We start from the raw sequence: 23887 nt of genomic DNA on the forward strand, positions 1-23887 counted from the left end.
GATAGCCATTAAGACCTTGGCCGCAGACACGTAGCAGAAACTTGGCCGCTTTCTAACAGCAAGGCTTTGTTTCCTGCCCAACTTCGCCCCCACATTCCAAGCTACATGCTCAGTAGCATGGGCAGTTCCGATAACTGACCTTGTTGCCATTAGTCAAAGTACTGAGCACCCACCATATTAGGAGCATAGTGATAAGTTCACCCGGTAAGCCTTGATTTGCATGCGGACGTCACCACAGACGTCTTTGATTACTGTTGCGCACCCTTTGTACCTTTTTGGGAACATGTAGCTGATTGGTTGTTACACAGTATGCTTCAGTAAAATATGTGCCTCCCACTTCCTTCTCTGTTGTAAATCTATACCCCGAGTTTTGTCAAAATAAACGGGCTTGATCAGCACTTGTCTTGCCCCACGTCTCTGTGTCTTTTCTTCCATCCAGGTTCGTCACCCCTCCGGGTCACCACGTGAGGGTCTCGCTGTATGAGACCCCAACAGCGTTGGAAGGGCAGCAGGAACAAAGGGGCACCAATGCAGAGGGCAGACCTTGAGGGCCTGCTAGTGGACCGGGTCTGGCAAGCGGGGACGAATGTGATTACCACTCACCTGGGAAGGTGACTGTTAAGGGAAGTTACAGCGTTGGTTCCCAAAGGGAAGCCTGCTCTGCCCTAGGGTGAGCCGTGTGTCCCAGAGCTCACCTCAGGGTGTCTTACTGTCGTCTTCACAGGCCTTCCTTCAGGTGACTTGACAGGGTATGTTTGAACAGCCAACCTCTGGGTTAGCAGTCAAGCATGACCTTTGCACCACCCCGGAACCTGTGCTGGCTCAGGCATGGAGTAAGCAGGGCAGGAAAGACTGCGTGGCAGGGGCCACAGGAAGGAAGGAGTACATGCAAGAGACCGTTTCAGAGATGGGCTGTATTTGTCAACGAGTCTGATGTAGGGAGAGAAGAGCCAAGAAGAGAGAGGAGTGAGAGTAGAGTCCAGTGGTGTGGAGAGGAGAGGAGAGGAGAGGAGAGGAGAGGAGAGGAGAGGAGAGGAGAGGAGAGGAGAGGAGAGGAGAGGAGAGGCGATAGATACAGGGAGAGAGAATCCAGGCGAGCAGAAAGCTTGAGCACGGAGGGGGTGGTCGGCACTGCAGAGGCTGCCAAGGCTTTGATGACTGAGGAGAGGCAAGAGATTTGTCAACAGGACCTGGAGGGTCCTTAGCAGCATTAAGGGGGCAGAATGGGGACTAGCGTCCCCAAGGGGTTAAGGAATGAACTTTGGGAAATCGGACGCAGAAAATAAAGATTACTCCCTAGAAAATAAAATGAGGAAAAAGGAAAGAACACATGAAGATGATTTTCCCATGATTAAGGAAATGTTCTCTCTAGCTGATCCAACTGATGGGTAGCCGAGGGAAGAACCCTAGGTCGGGATGGGTGTGGGGAAAGGGAGACAATGGGGAGGTGGAGGAAGGTTGGTAGAGCAGGGGCTGGTAGACGGGCGGAGGTAGAGAGTCCTGGTGGAGGAATGACCCAGAGACAGGTGGACTTAGAATGGGGGCAGACACAGAGAGATTCCGAGCTAGGGAGCTAATGGTGGCAGGACAGGTGTCGTCCTGCAGTGGCTCCTGAAGAGAATATTTTTGTCTTTTCATCTCTTCTCCTCTCCCCTCCTGGTCACACTAGTCCCTGGTTGTCTGCTTTCCGGTTCCCTTGCCCAGTGTCTGAACTCACCTAGAACACTGAAGGGGTTCTAACCTGAATTTCCTGCACTCCGAGGCTGAGAGTGAGAAGACCCGTAAGTGTGAGGATGCCTCCCAGCTCCATCGTGCTCTTGGAAGCCTTCGGTGGGAATGCAGCAGGGTTGAGAACTGAGCAATGTATGCTCTTCTGCACCCAGCCCCCCTCACTGAACCTCAATACAAGGCAGGGATGGAACTAGGGAAATCTAAATCCTGTCCAGAACCTGAGTTTCTGGTGAACAACAACCATCTCCTCCCAAGTTCCCTAAGCAATTCTCAGAACCACGGGAACACACTCCTCTGACCATCAGATAAGACCCCTAAACCAAAGAAGCTTTGAGTCATCCCATGAACCCTTGATAATTTATTTTTTAAATGTTTTTTTCCTGTCTTCCGCTGTCTGCTGTCTCCCTTCAACCACTTTTCTGTTGTCCATCTCACTGGGAGGCAGTTATATATAGATCAGTGTAACCTGTTCCTGCTTTCTCTCCCCACCTTCCCTTCCCCTCCTGGTATCACTACTCTCATTATTGGTCTTGAGAGGTTTATCTGTCCAGGACTCCATGTGTTGTGAGCTCTTATCTGTACCTGTGTACATGCTTGGTTCCAGCCACATTTGTAAGGTAGAATTAGGGTCATGATAGTGGGGGGGGGAAGCATTAAAGAACTAGAGGAAACTTGTATATTTCTGGGTGCTCTACTTCACCCTGACAGGCTCATCTTTTCTTAATCACTGTTTATATAAAGCACTTTCTTATACACATGAGTGTTATGAATTTGTTTCTCTAATCTACCCGGACTAACACATCTGCAGATAATAATTTTTTATTGATTGTAGCTACATTCAGAAGAGGATGTGAAATGAGGGATATCATTCCTGGCATCAGATGGAGCTTGACTGAAAGCAGAGAATTCCTGGGAGATAATTATTTGTGTCGTATTGTCTGTGCAAAGGCATTAATCTTTGGAACTGAACAACAGGATCACACACACACACACACCATCCCTCTCCCTCTCCCTCTCCTTTCTCTCTCTCTCTCTCTCTCTCTCTCTCTCTCTCTCTCTCTCTCTCTCTCTCTCTCTCTCTCTCTCTCACTGTCATTAAGTGGATTCTGATTCAGGGCAATCCTACGGGACAGAGCAGAATTGCTGCAAATCTTTATGGAAGCAAACAGTTTAATCTTGTTCCCAGTGAGTGGCTGGTGAGTTTGCGATATGCTTAACTGCCCTGTGTTTAACTCACTATTGCCCCAAGGGTGTTTGAAGAAATCCTGGGTGCTTTCCCATTTGGACATCCATGCATCTGGGTTGTACTCTTTCGGCATACTTGCTCCATCTGTGTGCTCAATAAATAATGCAGAAACTGGCGATATGGAGAAGGGTGTGGCATCAGGACTGGGGGGAGACTCCTGAACAGCTCGCAATGTGCACATGACACAACCTTGCTTGCTGGAAGTGAGGAGGCCTGGGAGCCTTTGTTGATGAAGATCAAAGACGTTGTTAAGGGTTTCCTTTTATTTGAACCCATATCCCGGGAAACAGCATGAAGGCATCAAATGATGTATTGCCTTGGGCACCTCTGCTGTGAAAGCTCTCTTCACAGAGGTGCAAAGCAAAGTGAGGATGTCCCTCTGAGAACGAAGGTGGACCTGGCTCCACCGTGATGTTCTGACACCTTCTAGCGTGCAGTCAGCGCACAGTGTCAGGCGACCAGGGAGAACGGCTGCCGTTGAGCTCTGGTGCTGGTGAAGCATATGGAGGGCACCGTGCCATCTTGGTAGAAAGACACCAGACTGCTCCGTACGAGGGAGCATAGTGAGACGTCTTCTCGTGTCCTTTGAACATGCTATCAGGAGGGACAAGTCCCTGGAGAAAGACCTTATCCTGGTAGAGTGGGGGGTCAGCAGAGGAGAGGAAGACCCTCTCTAGGGTGGATCATCACAGTGGCCGCAACAAGGGACTCAGACCCAGCATGATAGTGAGCGTGGGGCGGGACCAGTTGGAGTTCATCCTGCTATACATAGGGCTGTTATGAACCAGAACCAAATCCTTCACCTAGAAACACACCCATCATGTACATTTCCAGAAACCAATAGTGGGATCAAGATGCGACTTTCACTTACAACCCTCAGAGGTCACCTGCAATCAAATTAATGAACGAGGAGCCATTTCCCCCCAAACATAATCACTTCAGGGCAGAAGTGGAAATGCCTCTACAAAGCCACGTAAAACTCTACCACCCAAGGGTCGAGGTCACCCTCCTGAAGTTGGGCATCCAGTCCTTCCAGGACAAGGCCTTGCCTTTGAATGGGACATCTCCATACCTGCTCCTCCCTCCGCTCCTTCCAAGTCTCTCCCCAATAGAAGCTGCGGCAACAGGCCTGCGCTGTGCTCCACAGCCATTTCATTTCATTTGTTTGTCCAAAAGTATACTCACAAAACCCCCCAAGAAAGTAGTCTTATGCCTGTTTCTTTGCTTTGGAGATTTAAATAAGGAAGGAGGCAAGGAATAATGTATCAAAATAAACAAAAAACCTCATCTTCACCTTCACTGTATCAGTTCCAACTTATAGCGACCCGAGGGGACAGAGGAGAATTGCCCTTCTGGGGTTTCTGAGACTAAAATTTTACAGGAGTAGACAGCCTTATCTTACTCCCGTGGAGTGCGTAGAGGATTCAATCCACGGACTGTGGGGGCATGTGCCATCCCCCACCACTAATCACGGGTACGAAAGGCACAACTGTATGGTTGAGATATGTAAATATTATGCTAAAGTCATCAAGAGCATGAGAGAGGAGAGATAGGAATAATGGAGTCAGACACATATCCTGGTAGCTTGCTCACCTCAGCCCCGCTTGGTGGTCCACATGGAGAGAGGGGGAAGGGAAGGAGGACAAGGGAAAGGGCACACTGGAGTGAGGATGGGAGAGGAGAGGGAGCTGAGGGGAGGCCAAGAGGGGAGAAGTCCAAGCAAGACAGCTGTTTATTGCTCACCCAAGTATATATATCTTTGGGGGGGGAGGGCGCATGCAAACGCCCTAATTACAGGTAAAGACATACCTCACACTATAGGTTATACAGCAATGTGAAGGGGACAATCAAGGGACATACACACAATAGGAAGAGCAGGGATTGGGGGCACACATGTCACAAGAAAGGCGGATCCTCCATTGAGGATGGCAGCCTAACTTTGGATGTCACTGACCAGGTTTGACCTGTTCTCTGGATCTCCATAGAACCATTATCAGTAGGTGTAATCCCCACCTAAGGAAGCCAAGTCAATGGTCACAAATCTTTAGGGAGAAGTGGCCCATTGTCCTTATCAGCAGGGGGGAGGCCAGGAGGGGAAGAGTCTGGGGGGGATGGGAAGGGCCTCCTCCCCCAGGGAGTACAAAGGACAGACTCTGGGGCCAAAGCATGGTACCCTATTGGACCTGACTGAAGGACATGCCTAGAGACCAGACCTATTTACAGGTTTTTCTTTCCTTTAAAATTTCTTTTCTTTTAATTAATTTATTCTTCTATGGGTAACTGGTTTCCTTTTTTGTTGTCATCCGCTGTGTTCTCACTCATCGCTTATCTTGCTATGACTTGATTTTTGGTGCATATTACTTATCTCTACAGATCTATCGAGATAAGGTAGACTGGATGAATAGTGTGGAGGAGAAAACAATGGGACCAATGGTTCAGGGGGGACATGGGAGAGGGGGCAGGAGGGGGTAAGGAGGTGGTGCTGACCAACCCAGGGACAGGGGAGCAATAAGTGATCCAAAATCAGTAGCGAGGAGGGTATGAGTGGCCTGGTAGGGATTCAGCAAGGGCAAGATAACTGAGAGAAATTACTGAAACCCAAATGAAGGCTGAGCACTATGGAAATCAATCTGGCGATATCTAAAACAGATGGAAATAGTTACCATATGACCCAGCAGTCCCCTTACTGGGCATATACCCAGAAGAGGCAACAAACAAACCTAGGCCAGACATCTGCGCTCCAATGTTCATTGCGGCACAGTTCACAATTGCAAGGAGCTGGAAGCAACCCAAGTTTCCATCAACTGACGATTGGATTAAAAAACTGTGGTACATACATACAATGGAGTACTACGCATCATTAAAAAGCAGTGATGAACGTATGAGGCACATAGCGGCATGGCAGGAACTGGAGGAAATCATGCTAAGTGAAGTAAGTCAGGCACAAAAGGACAAGTACAACATGAGGCTGCTGAGGTACGTATTAAAAAAATGCAAAAGGGGCATAAGAAAAAAGGTACTGTATACAAACATTTTTGGGGTGAGGACTGTGTAGTATGGCAGAGACCAGATCAAATCCAGGGATGCACATGGTAGACAACTGGGGAGGAGGTGGAGAAAGGAAAAAAAAGGATGAATATAAGGAAGAAAAGGGGAGCAGGGGGCATGGGGCGCTAACCCACCCAAGGGGAGAGTATTATTTATATCTCCACAGGGAGAGAGAGACCAGAGTTCAACCCAGTCCCTCAAGGTGTGAATGCAACATTCTAGCGTGGAGTAGGGAACCAGTGGAGAGGTCTGCGAGGCTGAACCCCATACCAAATATCAAGTGGATGCCTGCCCCTCCCCCCAGAAGAATTTGTTTCAAAGGACGACATTGCATCTGCAGCTCCGGGAGAGGGACATATCTGATCAGAGCACACGGGAGCAGATGAAGGGGGAGGAAGAGAGAGTGGAGAACAGCCTGGCCCACCAGGTCGTGAGGATGATGTTCCTGATTAGAGCAGCCAATCCACAGAGAGGACCACATGGCTGGCCCCATTATGAGACATGACACTCCTCACTGACCCATGGCCCTGCAGGGGACAGCACCAGAGACACAGTGTAGGAATTGCGCCTGACCTGATCCCACCACACCGAGGCAAAGCACTGGAGGAGTGCAGCAGAACAGCACGGGAATGGAGCGGCAAGGTCCCCAGGGAATGATGAAAGTGGACCTTGGGGCCAGGGCGAGGTGCCACAACAGACTGGACTGGAAAACACTCCTAAAAGCCAACAAACAATCCATGAACTAACTACAAGCTTTTCTTTCTTGATGTGTTTTGTTTTGTTCTTTGTCAGTGGTTTGTTGTTGTTGTTTTGTTGTATAGTGTAGCTTTGTGTTGCTCTGTCTTGTTTTTGTGCATGTTATTATCTCCGCATGTCTGTCTAAATAAGATAGGCTGGATGAACTATCTGGAGGAAAAACAACAGGACCGACAGTTCCGGGGGGACATGTGATAGGGGGAGGTGGGGGGTAAGGAAGTGGTGTTAACAAACCCAGGGACAAGGGAACAACAAGGGATCCAAATTGGTGGTGAGGTGGGACTGGCAGGCCTAGTAGGGCACGATGAAGGATAAGGTAACGAAGAGGTATAGCTGTAACCCAGGTGGGACGGAGCATGATAGTAGGACAAGAGGAAAGTCAAGGGAAATAGAGGAAAGAGCTAGGAGGCACAGGGCATTTATAGAGGTCTAGACAAAGACATTTACATATGCAAATATATATATATGAGGATGGAGAGATAGATCTATGTGCCTATATTTATAGGTTTACTATTAAGGTGGCAGGCAGACCTTGGGCCTCTACTTAAGCACTCCCTCAATGCATGAATACTTTCTTCTATTAAAATGGCATTCTATGATGCTTACCCTCCTGACATAACTGCTTAAGCCAAAGCGGGTGAATAAGCAAATGTGGTGAAGAAAGCTGATGGTGCCCGGTTATCAAAAGAGATAGCGTTTGGGGTCTTAAAGGCTTGAAGGTAAACAAGCAGCCACCTAGCTCAGAAGCAACAAAGCCAACATGGAAGATCATACCAGCCTGTGTCATCATGAGATTCCAAAGGGATCAGTTATCAAGCATCAAAGAACAAAAAATCATATCATTGGGTGCACACCTCCATAATACGATCGCCGAGGACCAATGGGTGCATAAGCAAATGTGGCGAAGAAAGCTGATGGTGCCCTGCTATCAAAAGAGATAGTGTCTGGGGTCTTAAAGGCTTGAAGGTAAACAAGCAGCCATCTAGCTCAGAAGCAACAAAGCCCGCATGGAAGAAGCACACCAGCCTGTGCGATCACAAGTTTTCAAAGAGATCAGGTATAAGGCATTATCAGAAAAGAAAAAAAATCTTACCATAGTGAATGAAGGGGGAAGTTCAGAGTGGAGACCCAAAGCCCATTTGTCAGCCACTGAAGATCCCACTTGCAGAGGGGACTAGGGGAGGAGATGAGTCAGCAGGGTGCGATGTAGCATTGATGAATACAGCTTTCCTCCAGATCCTAAATGCTTCCCCCACCACCACCAACTATCATGATCCAAATTCTACTTTGCAAGTCTGGATAGAGCAGAGGATGTACACTGGTGCTGATAGGAGCTGGAGACACAGGCAGATGATACCTTCAGGACCAGGGGTGTGAGTGGCTATACTGGGAGGGTAGAGGGTGAGGGGGCTTGAAAGAGGGAACTGAATACAAGGATCTACATGTGACCTCCTCCATGGGGGTGGACAACAAAAAAGGGGGTGAAGGGAGACGCTGGACAGGGCAAGATATGACAAAATAACAATTAATAAATTATCAAGGCTCATGAGGGAGGGGGAAGCGGGTAGGGAGGGGAAAAAGAGGACTTAATGCAAAGGGCTTAAGTGGAGAGCAAATGCCTTGAAAATGATGAGGGCAATAAATGTACAAATGCGCTTTATACAATAGATGTATGTATGGATTGTGACAAGAGTTGTATGAGTCACAAATAAAATGTTTAAAAGAAATGAAGGCTTAGCATGAGAGTGGGACAAGAGGAAAGTAAAAGGAAATAGAGGATAAGACTAGGTGAAGAAGCACACCGGCCAGTGCGATCACGAGGTGCCAAGGGTCCAGGTATAAGGCATCATGCAAAAAAAAAGATATAAGTGTGTGTATGTATGTATATATATGTGTATATGTATATGTATATATATACCATATTAAATGAAGGGGGAAGTGCAGAGTGGAGACCCAAGGCCCAAGTGTCGGCCAATGGAGATCCCCTCATAGAGGGGTTTAGGCGAGGAGATGGGTTAATTAGGGTGCGAGGTAGTACCGATGATGAACACAGCTTTCCCCCAGATCCTGGATGCTTCCTCCCCCCAACTACCATGATCCGAATTCTACCTTGCAGGCCTGGATAGGACAGAGGCTGTACACTGGTATATATGAGGGCTGGAGGTACAGGGAATCCAGGGTGGATGATACCTTCAGGACCAAGGGTGTGAGGGACGATGCTGGGAGAGTGGAGGGTGAGTGGGTTGGAAAGGGGGAACTGATTACAAGGATCCACACGTGACCTCTTCCCTGGGAGAGGGACAGCAGAGAAGGAGGGAAGGGAGACTCCGGATAGGGCAAGATATGACAAAATAACGATGTATAAATTACCAAGGGCACATGAGGGAGGGGGGAAAGGGGAGGGAGGGGGAAAAAAAAGAGGACCTGATGCAAGGGGCTTAAGTGGAGAGCAAATGCCTTGAGAATGATTGGGGCAGGGAATGTATGGATGTGCTTTATACAATTGATGTATGTATATGTATGGATGGTGATAAGAGTTGTATGAGTCCTTAATAAAATGTAAAAATAGAAAAGAGGAGAAAAAAATGATTAGGGCAAAGACTGTACAGATGTGCTTTATACAATTGATGTATGTATATGTATGAACTATGATAAGGATTGTATGAGCCCCAATAAATTGTTAAAAAAAAAAAGACTAGGTGACAAAGGGTATTTATAGAGGTCTAAAGACTGGAATGTGCATATGTAAATATATTAATATGAGTGTAGGGAAACTGATCTATGTGCATATATTTATAGGTTTAGTATTAAGGCAGCACATGGACACTGGGCCTCCACTCAAGCACTTACTCAATGCAAGAACACATTGTTCTATTAAACTGGCATCCCAGGATGCACATCTTCCTGACACAATTGGTGAAGAAAAATGTGTGCATAAGCAAAAGTGGTGAAGAAAGTTGATGGTGCCCAGCTACCAAAAGATATAGCATCTGGGGTCTTAAAGGCTTGAAGATAAACAAGCGGCCATCTAGCTCAGAAGCATCAAAGCACACATGGAAGCAGCACACCAACCTGTCTGACCACAGGTGCAGAAGGGACCAGTTAACAGTCATCAAAGAACTAAAAATCTTGTCAGTGGGTGTCCACCTCCCTGATACAATCAATGAAGACAAACGTGTACATAAGCAAATGTGGTGAAGAAAGCTGATTGGGCACAGCTATTAAAAGATGTAGCGTCTGGGGTCTTAAAGGCTCGAAGATAAACAAGTGGCCATCTAGTTCAGAAGCAACAAGGCCCACAAACACCAGCCTGTGCAACCACGAGCTGTTGAAGGGATCTGGTATCAAGCATCAAGGAACAAAACATCATATCATTGTAAATGTGAGTGCAGAGTGGAGACTCAAAGCCAATTGGTAGCCAACCGGATACCTCCTTACTAAAGGATTGTGGGGATGAGATGAGCCAGTCAGGGTGCAAGGTATCAACGATGAAACATATAACTTTCCTCTAGTTCTTAAATGCTTCCCCCACCCCCACCCCATCATGATCCCAATTGTACCTTACAAATCTGGCTAGACCAGAGGATGTACATCAGTACAGATAGCAACTGGAAACACAGGGAATCCAAGATAGATGACTCCGTTAGTACCAGTGGTAAGAGTGGCAATGCCTGGAGGGTGGAGAAAATGTGGGGTAGAAAGAGGGAACTGAATACACGAATCTATGTATAGACTCCTCCCTGGGGCATGGACAGCAGAGGAGAAGGCGGGGGAGACGTCAGCCAGTGTAGCATATGACAAAATAATAATTATATATCAAAGACGAAGGGCTCATGAGGTAGGGGGGAGTGAGGAGGGAGAGAGGAAATGAGCAGCAGATATTAAGCGTTCAAGTAGAAGACAAATGTTTTGAGAATGATGATGGCAACAAATGTGCATATGTTCTTGACACAATGGATGTGTGTATAGATTGTGATAAAAATAGTGCAAGCCCCCAACAAAATGATTAACAAAGTTGTTTGTGCTGCCCAAGAGTCTATTCATATTAGAGCTGTTGTTGTGTGCCATCGAGTCGCTCCCAATTCCTAGTGACTGTGACAAGGCTGAGTCAGCATCGCCTTGGTAGCAATGGGTTTTGTTGGTTTGGGCAGCTGGAAAGGAGCTGATTGCCTGGTCTTCTCCTGCACAGTTGCTAATGAGTTGTAACCATATACTCTTCACCTGAGAAGTTAGCATTGAACTAACCCCTATCCGGCAATTCCATTTGCCCCAAATACAGAAGAAAACCACAAAGAAACTATCTATACTTGTTACACAATTTTATTTGTTTGGTCTTTGTGCAAACACATGGAGTCTATCAACAGGACGGAGGTACCTGAAATAGCAGATAAAGCATAGTGGTGTACCATCCCCATGGGACACGTGGGAGTCAGTAAAACAGACATAAATAATCCAAATGTCACCAATTAAAATAACACATAAAGATTAAATTAAGAGAACGAATAGGGCATGGTGAGAGGAATCCTGAGTGTGGAGAGGATGTGGCTCACGGAGCAATGCCTGGGCTTGCGTGTCCTTCTTTGGAGATGAGCTCCTCTCGGCGGACTCAGTTCAGCTCCAGGTTATCCACGTACTCCTGGACCCAGGGGTCACTCGGGTTGGCACAGATTTGCCTGTCTATTTGGAATCTGGGGACGAAGAAGTGGGTGAGTTAAAATCCCAAGGAACCTCTGAGGACATCTGGGGCTCTTCTCTGCCTGCAGCCTGTGTCTCCCCGACATGAACACCGTCCTTAGTGGCACACATAAGACGGCTCTAGTGGATGGAGCTCCTGAGGGTGACAATGAAGAAAGACTCCCTGTAACTTCTCCTCCTTGGACTCAATGATGGTTTAGGGTTGCTTAAACTGGAAATCAGTGAGTCTTACCATTAATATCTCCTACTGACCTGAGCAATGACTTTTCTACACATTTTCCAGCATGAGTTTTAAAACTCAGTCCACATCTCTGTGACTTTTTAAAACTTTTTCTAGTTTCCTGACCCGTGGTTAACTTCTCTCCAGGAAGTCCTTCTACTCCCTTGACTCTTTCCCGCCCCCACGGGACTCAACAAGCCCCCCCCCCCCCACGTGACCTATGTCAACACTGCTCCCTGGACACCAGGGCTTCTGTTCCGAGGGCTCACTTCCCTGCTGCTTGGGCCTCTGACCCCAAGAGCCCTTTCCAATCCTCCAGCCTCTGTGATGCCCTCCCGGAGAAGCCCGAGAGTGACATTACACCACAACTGGCTGAGAGCAGAGGCTGCTGGTCTCCTAGTAATCCATCACAAAGTTCCGAAGAAATTGCCGCAGGGTATAGGAGAAGCAGCAGGCAGTCGGAGGGTGGAGCCCACTGAGGAGAAAGAGGAGGGAGCCACGCATTTCACGGGAGCTGCTCATTTGTCATCGTTCCTCTGGGGCCACCAGAACCCTAACATGGTTGGTCTCCTACACACGATCTCACACCCCCTGAGTGGGAGTCTTACTGACTAGAGGTTCCCATGGAAGAAATCTGAAAGATTGGAGTTAATCTCAGTGCTAATGTCCAGCTCCCTTTGTTCCATAAAAGGGGAGACTAGACTTGATCAAGCAGTCGATTATTCTGCCTGGCTTTCATAGTATCATCATTTTTTTCTCCAATAAAACAATATGTCCACACCCAGCCACTTGAATGTGATTGAATGTCTACCAGTTAATTTACAGTTAACAGATGTCTATCTCGAATCCTTCAGTTCCCTTTTGCCCCATCTTCAAGTTCCACTGTTGGATCCAGTTTAACCCCAACTAGATTCGTGGGTTTGTCATAAATCCTGACTCTAGAAATCTTAGGTGGAAGGGGGCACTTACTTGGTGCAGTGAGGGCGGGAGAGCAGAAGTCAGCCTCCAGCACAAGCAGAGAGAGGACAGCCACGCAGAGCTTCATGGTCTTGGCTGAAGACAGGCTTTCCAGACGCTGAGACTGCAGAATCCAGAAACGTCAGAACTCCTACTGTCCTGTGCTGACACTGAGTTGGGAACGCCTCTGCATAGGGACTTTGGGTCCTTGGACAGAAGTGTGAGTGAAGGAAGCAGAATTTCTTAAAAATAGTTCAATAAAGTGAATGACGTGCTGAAGAATGAAGCATTAACTTGACGGAGCACAAAAGGGAGGCTAGAGGAGGGGAAATAGTCTGAAATCAGAAAGGTCCAGTGAAATAATGCATAAAATCCTAGTGAATTCCTAGCGCCTACTTGAGAATAATCAGTTTCCTATACCATGGCCCTGTTCAAAACTCACCTTCAAGAAATGATCACTGAAGATAAGCGTGCTACAGCAAAATGTGGTGACAAAAGCAGGTGGTGCCGGGCTATCAATCAGAATAGTATCTAGGGTCATTTTTTGTTTAAGAAAGAAAAGCCTGTTAATAGTTCAAGGTCTGTTTGTTGACCTTTAGGAGTGTTTTCCAGATGAGTCTGATGGGGTGCCATGCTCTCGCCCCAAAGTCCATCCTTAATACTCCTTCAGGAACTCCTTGCTCTGCTTCCCCCGCCACTCCTTTGCATGGCACCTGTGTTTTTGCCTCAGTGTAGTGGGGCAGCTTGTTCACACATTCTACACTATGTCTCCATTGCTTTCCGTGTAGGGCCATCGGTCAGGTCAGGATGTCCCATCTCGCAGTGGGGCTGGCCATATGGTCCTCTGTGCATTGGTTGCTCTGAGCAGGGCTATTGATCTCTGAGCTTGGTGGGCCCTGGTGTGCTCCACTCCTTCCTCCCTCCTTCATTTGCTTCAGCTTCCTTCTGGGTATGGTAGGTCAGTTCCTTTCCCTCACCAGATGATCTATTTTCATTTTCTGTAGCACTCCTTTCCATGGTGGGCTCAGGCTGATTCTGGTTGGGGCCAGGCATATAGTCCAGTCGTTTTGTGGATTCCTCTGCACATTACATTTACCTTCTAGTTTGGCGCGTCATGGTGGGATCTGTATGCATATTTCAGTTCTGTGGGGACATAACCAATACTCTCCCCCTGGGTGGATTAGTGTCCTGTGCCCCCCATGTCATCATCCCAGTTTCTCCCCACCCCAATTCTCCCTCTTCCTTCCCCTCTTCTCCTTCTTTATGTTGGATTCTCATGTACCTCCCTGGGTGCGGTCTGCCCTCCCCCCCCGACTATCTACTTACACCCGTTTATTGCGAGATAAGTGTCTATTCTTCTATTCCTGTCATGCTGATTGCACTTACCTCAGGGGACTCATGTTACACCTGTCCTTTTCAGATTGGCTTACCATGCTTAACATGATTCTTTCCAACTCTATCCATGACACGACGTGTTTCTTGTCTGTGCTTTCAGTGCTTCATTGTGTGTATGTGTCAGAGTTTGCTAATCCACCCGTCTATCTATTTGGTTGATCCTTTCGTAGAACTAGCTTTTAGCTGGTTCTATCTTTTGCATCGTTCTCTTGTCTTCCCACTGGTTTAGTTCTTCCCTGAGATTTATAATTTCTTGTCCCTTTCTATTGGAGGGGTTGTTCTGCTGACTCTGTTCTATTGGAGGTTTTGTATGAACATATCTGTCATTAGTCTCTCTTCTTTTTGATATATGTATTTAATGATATCAAGCTACCTCTGATAACTGCCTTCAGAGTATCCCATAAGTTTTGAAACGTTGTGTGCTCATTCTCCTTATTTTCTAGAAAATTCTTAATATCCTCTCTAATCTGGGCCTGTATCCATTCATGTAGCAGGAGATCATCGTTGTTCACTCTCCAATTGGTTGCCCTTGCCTTTCTGGATGTCCTCTTATTAAACTCCAGCTTTATGGCATGGAGATCTGAGAAAGGTGTCTGAATAATATCTATGTGATTGAATTTACTCAGGCTTGGCTTGTGTCCCAACATGTGGTCTATTCTTGAAAATGTTCCATGTGAAATTGAGAAGAATGTGAATTGTTTGCATCTGGATGGAAAGCTCTATAAATGTCTATCAGGCCCTGTTGCCTAATTACATTGTTTAGCTCTATGGCCTCTTTGCTGAGCTTCTTTCCCAGTGCTCTGTCTTTCTCTGATAGCAGAGTGTTAAAGTCACCTACTATGATTGTTGAATCCCTGATTTCTCTTTTCATCTTTTTAATAGTTGTTTTGACGTAATTCGCTGTACCATTATTGAGTGCGTAAATAATCAATATGCTAACTGGTTCTTGGTTTACTGAGCCTTTGAGCACTATGTAGTGTCCTTCCTTGTCTCTTTTTACAGTTTGAGCCTTGAGGTCCATTTTGTCGGAGATCAAGGTAGACACCCCTGCTTTTTTTAAGTTGCTCTTGGCTTGGTATAATGTCCGCCAGCGTTTTATTCTTAGCTGATTTTTTTTTGCGTACTTCAGATGTATCTCTTGATGGATTATGTTTTCTGAGCCAGTCCTCCAGCCTTTTTCTTTTAATGGACGAATTGAGTCCATTTGTTTTCAGAGTTATTATCACAATCTGTGGATTCATAGTTGTCATACCCTGTCTTTGATTTGAGGTGTTTTCCAGTCTCCCTTCATATCAGTGTGTTGTGTTTGAGTGGAGAGTTTCTGTTTTTTCTTCTTTTCCCTCTGAGACCCTGTTGTCCTGGTAATTGTTGCTAGCATGTTGGCTTCTAGATGGAGATGGCCTATATGCTGGTCTCCTGTTTGTTCTTGGTAGAGGTTATCCTCTGGCCATAATAATTCAGCCAGCACCTTTGCCGGGTCATGGGTCTTTCAGCATATTCTTTGTGTCTTTCCTTGTCCTGGAAGACCCTTATCTCAGCATCTATCTTAATATATAACTTGGCAGGGTACAGGATTCTGGGGGAGGCATTTTTTTATTCAGATTTTGGCAGAGGTTGCTCCACTCTCTCAACCTCTTCATGGAATCTGCTGATAAGTCTGAGCATACTCTTGCCTGTGATCCTTTGTATGTGACTTCCTTCCTTTCTCTCGCTGCTCTTCACATTTTCTCATTTTCCTCAAAATTGGATATTTTACTATTATTTGTCTTGGATGTTCTTCTTGGGGTCTATTCTAGCTGGCATCCTTTCTGCTTCCTGTGTGAGCGCTTGTTTCTCACTTGTTAGGGTAGGAAATTTTCTTTCCAGAAATTCCTATCCTATACCAGAAATTTGCTATTTTGGCTGTTGACTTGTGTGGTGTGTTGTGCTCCTGTAAACCAATTATTCAGACATTATAACTCTGCATAGAATCTGTCATTGATCTCAGGTTATCTTCTGATTCTTTAATATTTCTATCTCAATGTCTTTCCCACTTGCTTAGGGCTGTTTGAGTGTCCTCAAGATCACTGATATGGTTCCCTACTCCTCAAGGCTAATCACAAAATCTGTGACCTTGTGTGTGGCTTCTGCTACCTCCTCTGTTAGCTCCTGTAGTTCCCTTTGGTGGGTGGACTTCATCCCCTCTATTGTGCACTTAATCTCCTCTATCATTGCATCCTTATTCTGGGTTGCTTCCCTCAACTCCTGTATTACTGTGAGCAGATTTCTGAAGATTTCCTTCTGTGACCGATCTGTATCTGATTCTTCTATGAGAGACATTAGCTCTGCTACTGTGTTTTGTCTCTCTGGGATTTGTTGTTGTTGTTGTTGTTGGGAGTGATGTGGTCTGTTGAGTTTTCCTTGATCCTTTTGTAAGCCCCATGTTTCTGGGAGACCTGGGGGCCCTTATCTGTGTTATAATTAAGGGTGCTTTCAGGGGGCTGCCTATGACCTACTATAAAGATGGGTCAGACTGCTGTGTAGACAGGGTTCCCCAATGGCTTAAGGCCAGCAGTGGTGAGAAGTTTCAGTTACTGAAGTGGGGGGCTGGAGCCTCAGTGAGTTACCTAAGGCTGCTTAGACCTGGTCTCTCAGGACACCCTTTGCAGCCCTTTTTTTGTTTTATAAAAAAATTTAAAAGAAATAATTTTTAGGAGGAAAATATAAAAAATGAAAAGCTATAAAAGAAAGGAAAAAAGATATTATAATAGTGAAAAGGAAAAATAAAAAGAGATGGAAACAAGGAAAACCTATAAAGGGGGGCAAAAATAAGTAATGATAATCATAATTAAAAAGAAGGAAGAAAGAAAAATAGAGAGAAAACAAAACACATAAAGTAAAAGAAAGAAAACCAGCACTAAAAATATATATATATTAATTTTCCCTGTCCTTTTCCCTCCAATTTTTAGCAATGCATACTAGAAGGCAGAGGTGGACGAGGCCTCGCTGCCATTGGAAATGGCGCAGATCTAGGGCTCCGGAGCCAGGCTATGTGAGGGGAAATGCTCTTCAGACAAGCATGCACTCCCCAGGTCCCTGCAGGTCTGCAAAGTTAAGCCAGTAGGCAGAGGCTACACGGCAGGAGAAGCACCACAGCAGCGAGCCTCCTGCACCGGCTGGAAAGGCTGGGGCTGCACAGGGTGCTGAGGGTGAAGTTGGCCACAGTGCCTGCCTCCTATGCTAGTAGGAATGGGCTGGGGCGGGCAGACTTAGAAGCTGGTTTGGGGGACCCCGAAGGGCACTGCAGTGGTGAGAGCCGGCCGGAGCAGACAAATGGCTCCAGCGGGGACCTCAAACCATGTCCTAAGCTTGCTAGCAGGAAGGATGCTCATCCCTTGAGCTGCCAGCTCTGTGAACAGTGCAGGCTCCACAGAAATGTGGACCTAGCCGGAATGGACAGCAGCGGATCTGGCGGGACACAGAGGGCAGTGGCGCCCACTCTCCGCACTGGGAGGAGCGCTCTGGGGCAGGCAGACTTAGAGCTCCAGGCTGCTGGCTGGAAACCCCGCAGTGCACTGTAGCAGTGGAGGGTCCGGCTCCGGCAGGAACGCAGAGCTGTGTCAGTAGCCCTCCCAGTAGGCAGGAACGCTCACTGTTTGGGCCGCCGGTGGGCCGCCGGTGCTGTGAACGACACAGGGTCAGAGCTGTGGCATCAGCCCACTGCCCTGGGAGGAACTTGCTGGGCGGGGCAGGCTCAGCGCTCTGGACCACGGGCACAGGGCTCCGCGGGGACGCAGGCCAGCCTAATGTGGCTCCACTGGAAACGCAGCACAGTGGGTAGAAGCGGCATGGGTTCCGGTCGCACCTGTGGAAACTGCACATCGCAGCTTCCCAGGCAGAGAGAGGAGCGAGAGCTAAGCTGATGGGGGTGGGTCAGCAGGCAGGCAAACGGGGTGCCGGTGGAGAGGTCCCAGGCAGCAATGGGGGTGGATTGTCCCCAGTGGAGGTCGCCCAGGCAGCCTCCGGTAGATTGCAGGTCAGTTACAGGGGCCCTGGGTGCATGGAAGGAGGGACCTGGACCCAAGGGCAGATCGCTGTCACGTGGGGTAGTATCTGGGATCTTAAAGGCTCTATTCAAACAAGCAGACATCTAAGTGGGGAGTCAACTAAGCGCACATGGAAGAAGCACATCAACTTGTGTGATCCAAAGGTAACAATTACAGAATTTGAATCTGGTAAAGAGAAAGGCATCCGAGCTAAAACTATGAACACCCAAATTGTGGAGGCCTGTGGAGGACAGTGGGAGCCCCCAACTCATCTGCAGAGGATCTTGTCAGTTTGGGCCACTGGTAGATCTGCTCTAGTCACAGGGAGATTCTCAAACAGGGTACCCTCAGGCAAGGACCATTGTAATCTTGATTATGCTGGATTGAGCTAGATACGTGGCCAACTGAATTTAGACTTCACCTGAATTTGCTCTGAGTGCAAGTATCGCTTACTGGTTCCATGACAGAAATTTCTTCCCTGCCTTCCTGCATTATTTGCATTTTTGTCTTTATATGATTGCGATTTTACCCTTACCACCTTAGTGTGATGTTGTTTTTTATTGTTTTCTGTTGGGTCTCCCAACTGTGAAGCGCAGGAGGAGTGGATGCAGAATAATAATCACTGATATAAGGGGATATAGCAAATACAGAGGTGAGGGTTGCTGATAGGGAGAGGAAGGGGATTTGGGGAGTAAATAGTGAAGGTGGGAGAGTGGGGACTGCCACAGGTCCACGTCCTTATCTTTGAATGGTTTCAACAGAGGTCGGTATAGTTGTTTTGAGACCACACACACATGAAATGCGATCCCTCGGTGAGTTGCGGCTGAGTGGACGGACCTGGCGATGCTGAGGGTGGGGGCAGACCTTTCACTGCCACTGACTGGTTTCCTCTAAAAGCCTCAGGAGTTAGTTCATAGGAAGTTACAGTTTCTTCCTGTGTATAAACATTGTCCTTTGCATTTTCTTCAGAGGGCTCTTCTGCCTTATGATTTGTGATCCACGTTACATCTGGGGGACTACTGTATGAAACATCCTCAGGCATTTTTTCCTTGTTTTTTCTTTATTCATCATTTCCTCAGAATTGACTCCATTTGGCTCAGGTTTAAAAAGTGTTTCATACAGAACACTTTCAGTTTTTCCAACCTCTTTGCTGAAGTCTGCGTTCTGAGGTTCAGCTTCTTTCAGTTGGACAATCTCTGCTGTAGGACTTTCATGGTTTGGCTTTACATCATCTTCTCAAATGACAGTGTCCAGTTCCTTCTGGTGCTTGATAACAAGTCATCCTCCTTCGATTCTGAGTAATCTTGTGTGGATTATCCCTTAAATTTGAAGGACTTTGTAGGGTGAATGGTCTGAAGCACCAATAACATTTCATCCTTTCTTCTTTTCCCTTAGGCGTGCTTGCTGATGTCTCCTGATTCTTTCCATTTGTTCTTCCACCGTCATCCTAGGCCGGGTAGTTTTAGCCAAACAGAGATGTTCTACTGCACTTCTTGGTCATTCCATTCTGGGATCCACCAGCTTCTTGGTTTTCCGTAACATTACGTAGGAGGCAATCATTGAAGACTCAGGTGTGGGTGATTTCGTTCTGGGAGGGACTACTCCAATGGGAAAGTGGAAACCTTTAACAACCGAAGATTCTTTATCTGAAACAGTTTCTGATTTTTCTTCTCCATTAGATTCATCAAGTTCTGCCACTGTGGTTAATTCTGGTTCACTCTGTAGCACCTATAATCTGGACCCTCATTTTTGTACTTGACTGTTGAAAAAGGCTTTGATGCTATCATACCAGTTTCTGTCATGCCTCTTTGCTGTTGTGTTTACTTAGCCCTTCCATGGCATCTTGAATTCTCCAGAGTTCTTTGAATCTGTGCACGCTGAATTCCTGCTGTTTCAGTCTGAACTTCACCAAGTCGATCAAGTTGTTCTTGAGTTTGGTTCCTAGTAATAGTTGCATCATATTCTAACTTATCATATTCTCTCCATGCCCCTTCCGATTCTGCAGTAGCTCAAGACAGTTCCCGACATGAACTGAGCAGTCCGTTCTGGAAACCATCTCTCTGTGACTCCACGGTCTGGATGGCTGTTGGCTTGTCTGCATTCATTTCTATCTCTTGGCTGGCTGACAGCAAAGCCTGTTCAAGCGCGTATTTCTCCTTGTGGAGCTTCTGCAGCTTCTCTTCCAGAGCGTCTACCACTTTATCTTGCTCGCACGGGCGGCTCAACGTGGCAGCAATATCCACTTCATCGCGTCTGTATTTGTACAATGTGCCTCTACATTCTTCTTGTGACCAAGTTTTGCCCTTGAGGCTCTGGGAACTAACACACTGTACAGTTAGGCTTGCTGGCATTGACCTTCTGTCCGGCACATAGACATGCTTGCGGTGATGAGCTCTCAGTCTGCGTTCTAGCATCACATTTCCTCTCTGAATTGGTGAAGACACATCCGATCTGTATGTACACTGAGGGGAGTAACCATGGTAAGCAGCTATTGAACCATGGGATGGTGAGGTGGGAATCAAGTGCATCGTCTGGTCAGAGATGTTAACCTTGGTTTTAGGGCTGCTCGGAGTACCGTCCCCAGGGAGCGTGCTCTGCTTATTGTAAAACTGACGCTGCTGCCATTCATAGAGCTGCCACATGGTGTCATCTCCCATGGATCTCCGTTTCTCCTCTGCCCCGGCCCAGCGTCTTGGCATGAGTGGAAGGGGTTACACTGCAGATACTTTCAGGCCTAGTCTTGCTGTTTCTAGGGGGGGTTCTGTAACCTTCAGGGCAGGGGGCCACAACCGGGGCTCTGTGACTTGTCATGTTTCTTGGTAATGTCTGGTAAGATATTAATCCCCTGGTTTCTTCTTCATGACCTCTGCCTTTCTAAATTTTAGTCCACTGCTCCAACTGTTGCATTGAGTTGGTTCTGTGGACAAGCTGGTCAGTATCTGGATGTGCGGGTCCCGGGTTTGGGTGACTTCTGCCTCTGAGATCTGCCAGGTTCACATGAACTGTTTTGTTCTCTGAACTATTCATGATGCCTGACCGGTAGTGGCCAGTTTGAACTGTGCATGTTGTTCCGCTATCATATTCCGAAAGCAGAGAATTCAATTGTACACTATTAATTTTTGTTAAAGGTCTATCTTGGCCATCCTTCTGAAATCTGTATTTTTCAGCTTTTTTCTTCAATTTTGCTCATTTCCTTGTTTCTGTGGTTGTTCTGGACCTCTGGCTTAATTAGCACTCTATGGTTGGGAATATTATTGAATTCTTTACTTGGTACGCTTTCAGATGTAATTGCGTCCACTCTTTTCACGGGTTCTGTTTGTACAAGAGCAGCATCTAACCTGGCCTTCGTCCACGGTTGCATTTCCTTCCCTGTGTCAGTGCAGAAGTGGTAGGTCCGCATGTTTGCATGGGCTGCCTTAAAAGCGTATTTGCGATTAATGTGACCCTCAGAAGGAAGCACGGCTGTCTGGAAACTGGCAATAGACTGCTTCCAAGGACACCCTCTTCTTTTTCATCTCTATAGTAAAAGAGGCAAAGGTCAGCAAGCACAGACCAGCGTTTCTTCCACAGCTTCCTGCCAGTACTGTCCTGTCTATGAAGCCAACCTCGTCTCACCACGCGTGCATTAGGAATCCTTTTGATTGAGTTTGACCTCTTTCCAAAGTTATGACCTTTTTGAAGCCCTCGAAGTTCTTCCTATAGGACTCATCGGACGCATGGCGTAATCTGACGTCATGCTGTAGTTAGAAGCTTCATTTATCAGACTCATGGGCTGCTCTTTGCTGAAACGTTCTGCTCATTCACCACAAAAATACCATTGTCCTGTGATGGCTGTCCTGTTACTGCATGTTTGCAGTCACTTTCCTTTCATTGTGGTTTATAGAGTATCTTGCACTTTCAAAAGGATATGCTTCTTCCCAGCCAGTAGGCAGATCTGTGCTGTGCCACCGGTGTCTGGTGACCACGCCTCGCGGTGACCGGGTGCAGCCAGGTGGTGCTCTTCGATCGGGCAAGCAGCAGATCCACTCCAGGTTCAAATCCTCCGCCGCCGCCTCCTCCTGCTGCAGCAGCGAGCGAGCGACCACCGCAGGGAGCGCCCTGCCCGGCACACCCTACCCCCTCGGGCGGCACCCACGCTGCACCCAAGCTCGGTCCCGCCTGCTTCACTGTCCCTCCCCATCCTCGGCGGCCCACCGGCCGGCCCCTAGTTCCAGTCTTGATGCCACTTTCTTCTACATATAAGCTAAGTTCTCTGATTATTTTCTCAGAATACAGATTGCGTAAGTATGGTGAGAAGATACACCCCTGAAGCACACCTTTCCTGATTTTAGAAATAAGAAATGGATCACGAGCATACCTCCCCTCCCCCCATGTTCATCACAGCACAGTTCACAACAGCAAGAAGCCGGAAGCAGCCTGAATTCCCATCAATAGAAGAGTGGATTAAAAGGGGGGAAAAAACTGCTATGTACACACAGTGGAATACTACGCATCCCTAAAAACAGCCATGTAACACCCCAAGATGTGCAGGGATCTGGAAGACGTTACGTTGAGTGAAGTTAGTCAAGCACAAGAGGACAAATGCTGCGTGAGTCCACTGTGGTCGGGACAAGCCGCAGAGCCAGCACAAGCTCAAGCTTGTGGGCACCAGTCTCCTGACCAGTGCCAAGAGAGCACACATCATAAGTATAATGTAGGCCACTTGGCCAGAGGCCACCTCACAACAGCTGGGGTCAAATGGTCAGGGGAGGGGAAAGGTGCTGCTTGCTGAATGGTTGCCATATGGATCTGGGATGAGGTCCCCTGGAGAGGGAAGTGGCCCTGTTAGGGGGGTGAGGCTTTACTCCTGGGAAGGGCAGTGCAGGAGAGGGGAGCTGGAAGGATCACATTTGGGGAAACATAGGTACAGGTATGTTGTGGTGAAGGGAGTGAGGGAGGGTTGACATCCAGGTGGAGGGCAAAGTGACTGAGGATGCTTTTGGGGACATTAGGTGGTGAATATCTTTAGTGGCGTGCAACGGGTGGGTAACATTGAACTCTGGGGGTATCTCGGGAACCCAGGCTAGGTGCCATGCAATGCTGGGACACAGAATCCTGGCTCTTCAGAGTGCTCAGCAAGCTCCAGAGGCTGCACTAGTGAGATCCCAAGTAGGAACTCCACTGGATGAACTGGAATCTAACTCAAACACACTTGTAACCTGAGGGCTTAAGAAAGTAAATACTTGATGTCTGAGGAAGCAGAAGACAGTTTACCAAAAGTGATGTACTATTGGTTGGCAGACAAACAAGTTCTTGCTATATCAACACCCTGTATGTTGTATAAGACACGTATTATTCCGGTAATCCCGTGAGGGACGTTCTGCTTTATTTTGCTTATGCTTGTTCACATTAGGGTGTATCTCAGAGGTGTGTTGCCATTGGGGGTCACCCTCTTGAAGCTGTGTTATTGCTTTTCTGGTTTTCGGTCAATGTAACCCAGGGACGTTGAGCCTATAGGGAAAGCTAATAGAACAAGCGTTTGGGGAATGGGGAGATACAGGGGGTGTGGGGGAGGTAAAAGGAAGAGGATGGCAAGGAATCCAGGAAGAAAAAATATGTTTGGAAACTGATTAAGGAAGCAATTGTACAATTCTGTTTGATGTGATTGAACTATGGAATGATATGACATATGTATTTACTCCCAAGCTACAACAAACTTAAAGAAAGAAAACATAGATCCAGGAACGGGTTTGGGGCACACGCTAAATCCTAGCTCCAATTTAAGAACAATTAGTTCTTACATCATGGTCCTGCTCGATACCCTTGGAAGGGAAC

The 23887-nt window shown here is 47.2% G+C and overlaps 2 pseudogenes; both read right to left on the reverse strand.

Annotated features, from left to right (window-relative positions):
- Window positions 1–11387: 11387 nt before the first annotated feature.
- LOC142458224 (C-C motif chemokine 4-like) lies at window positions 11388–12741 on the reverse strand (annotated as a pseudogene).
- Window positions 12742–18827: 6086 nt separating this feature from the next.
- LOC142458690 (pleckstrin homology domain-containing family A member 5-like) lies at window positions 18828–22253 on the reverse strand (annotated as a pseudogene).
- Between the last annotated feature and the right edge of the window lie 1634 nt (window positions 22254–23887).

The sequence above is a fragment of the Tenrec ecaudatus genome, chromosome 10, assembly GCF_050624435.1.
Source record: "Tenrec ecaudatus isolate mTenEca1 chromosome 10, mTenEca1.hap1, whole genome shotgun sequence".
NCBI classification, from domain to species: Eukaryota; Metazoa; Chordata; class Mammalia; order Afrosoricida; family Tenrecidae; genus Tenrec; species Tenrec ecaudatus.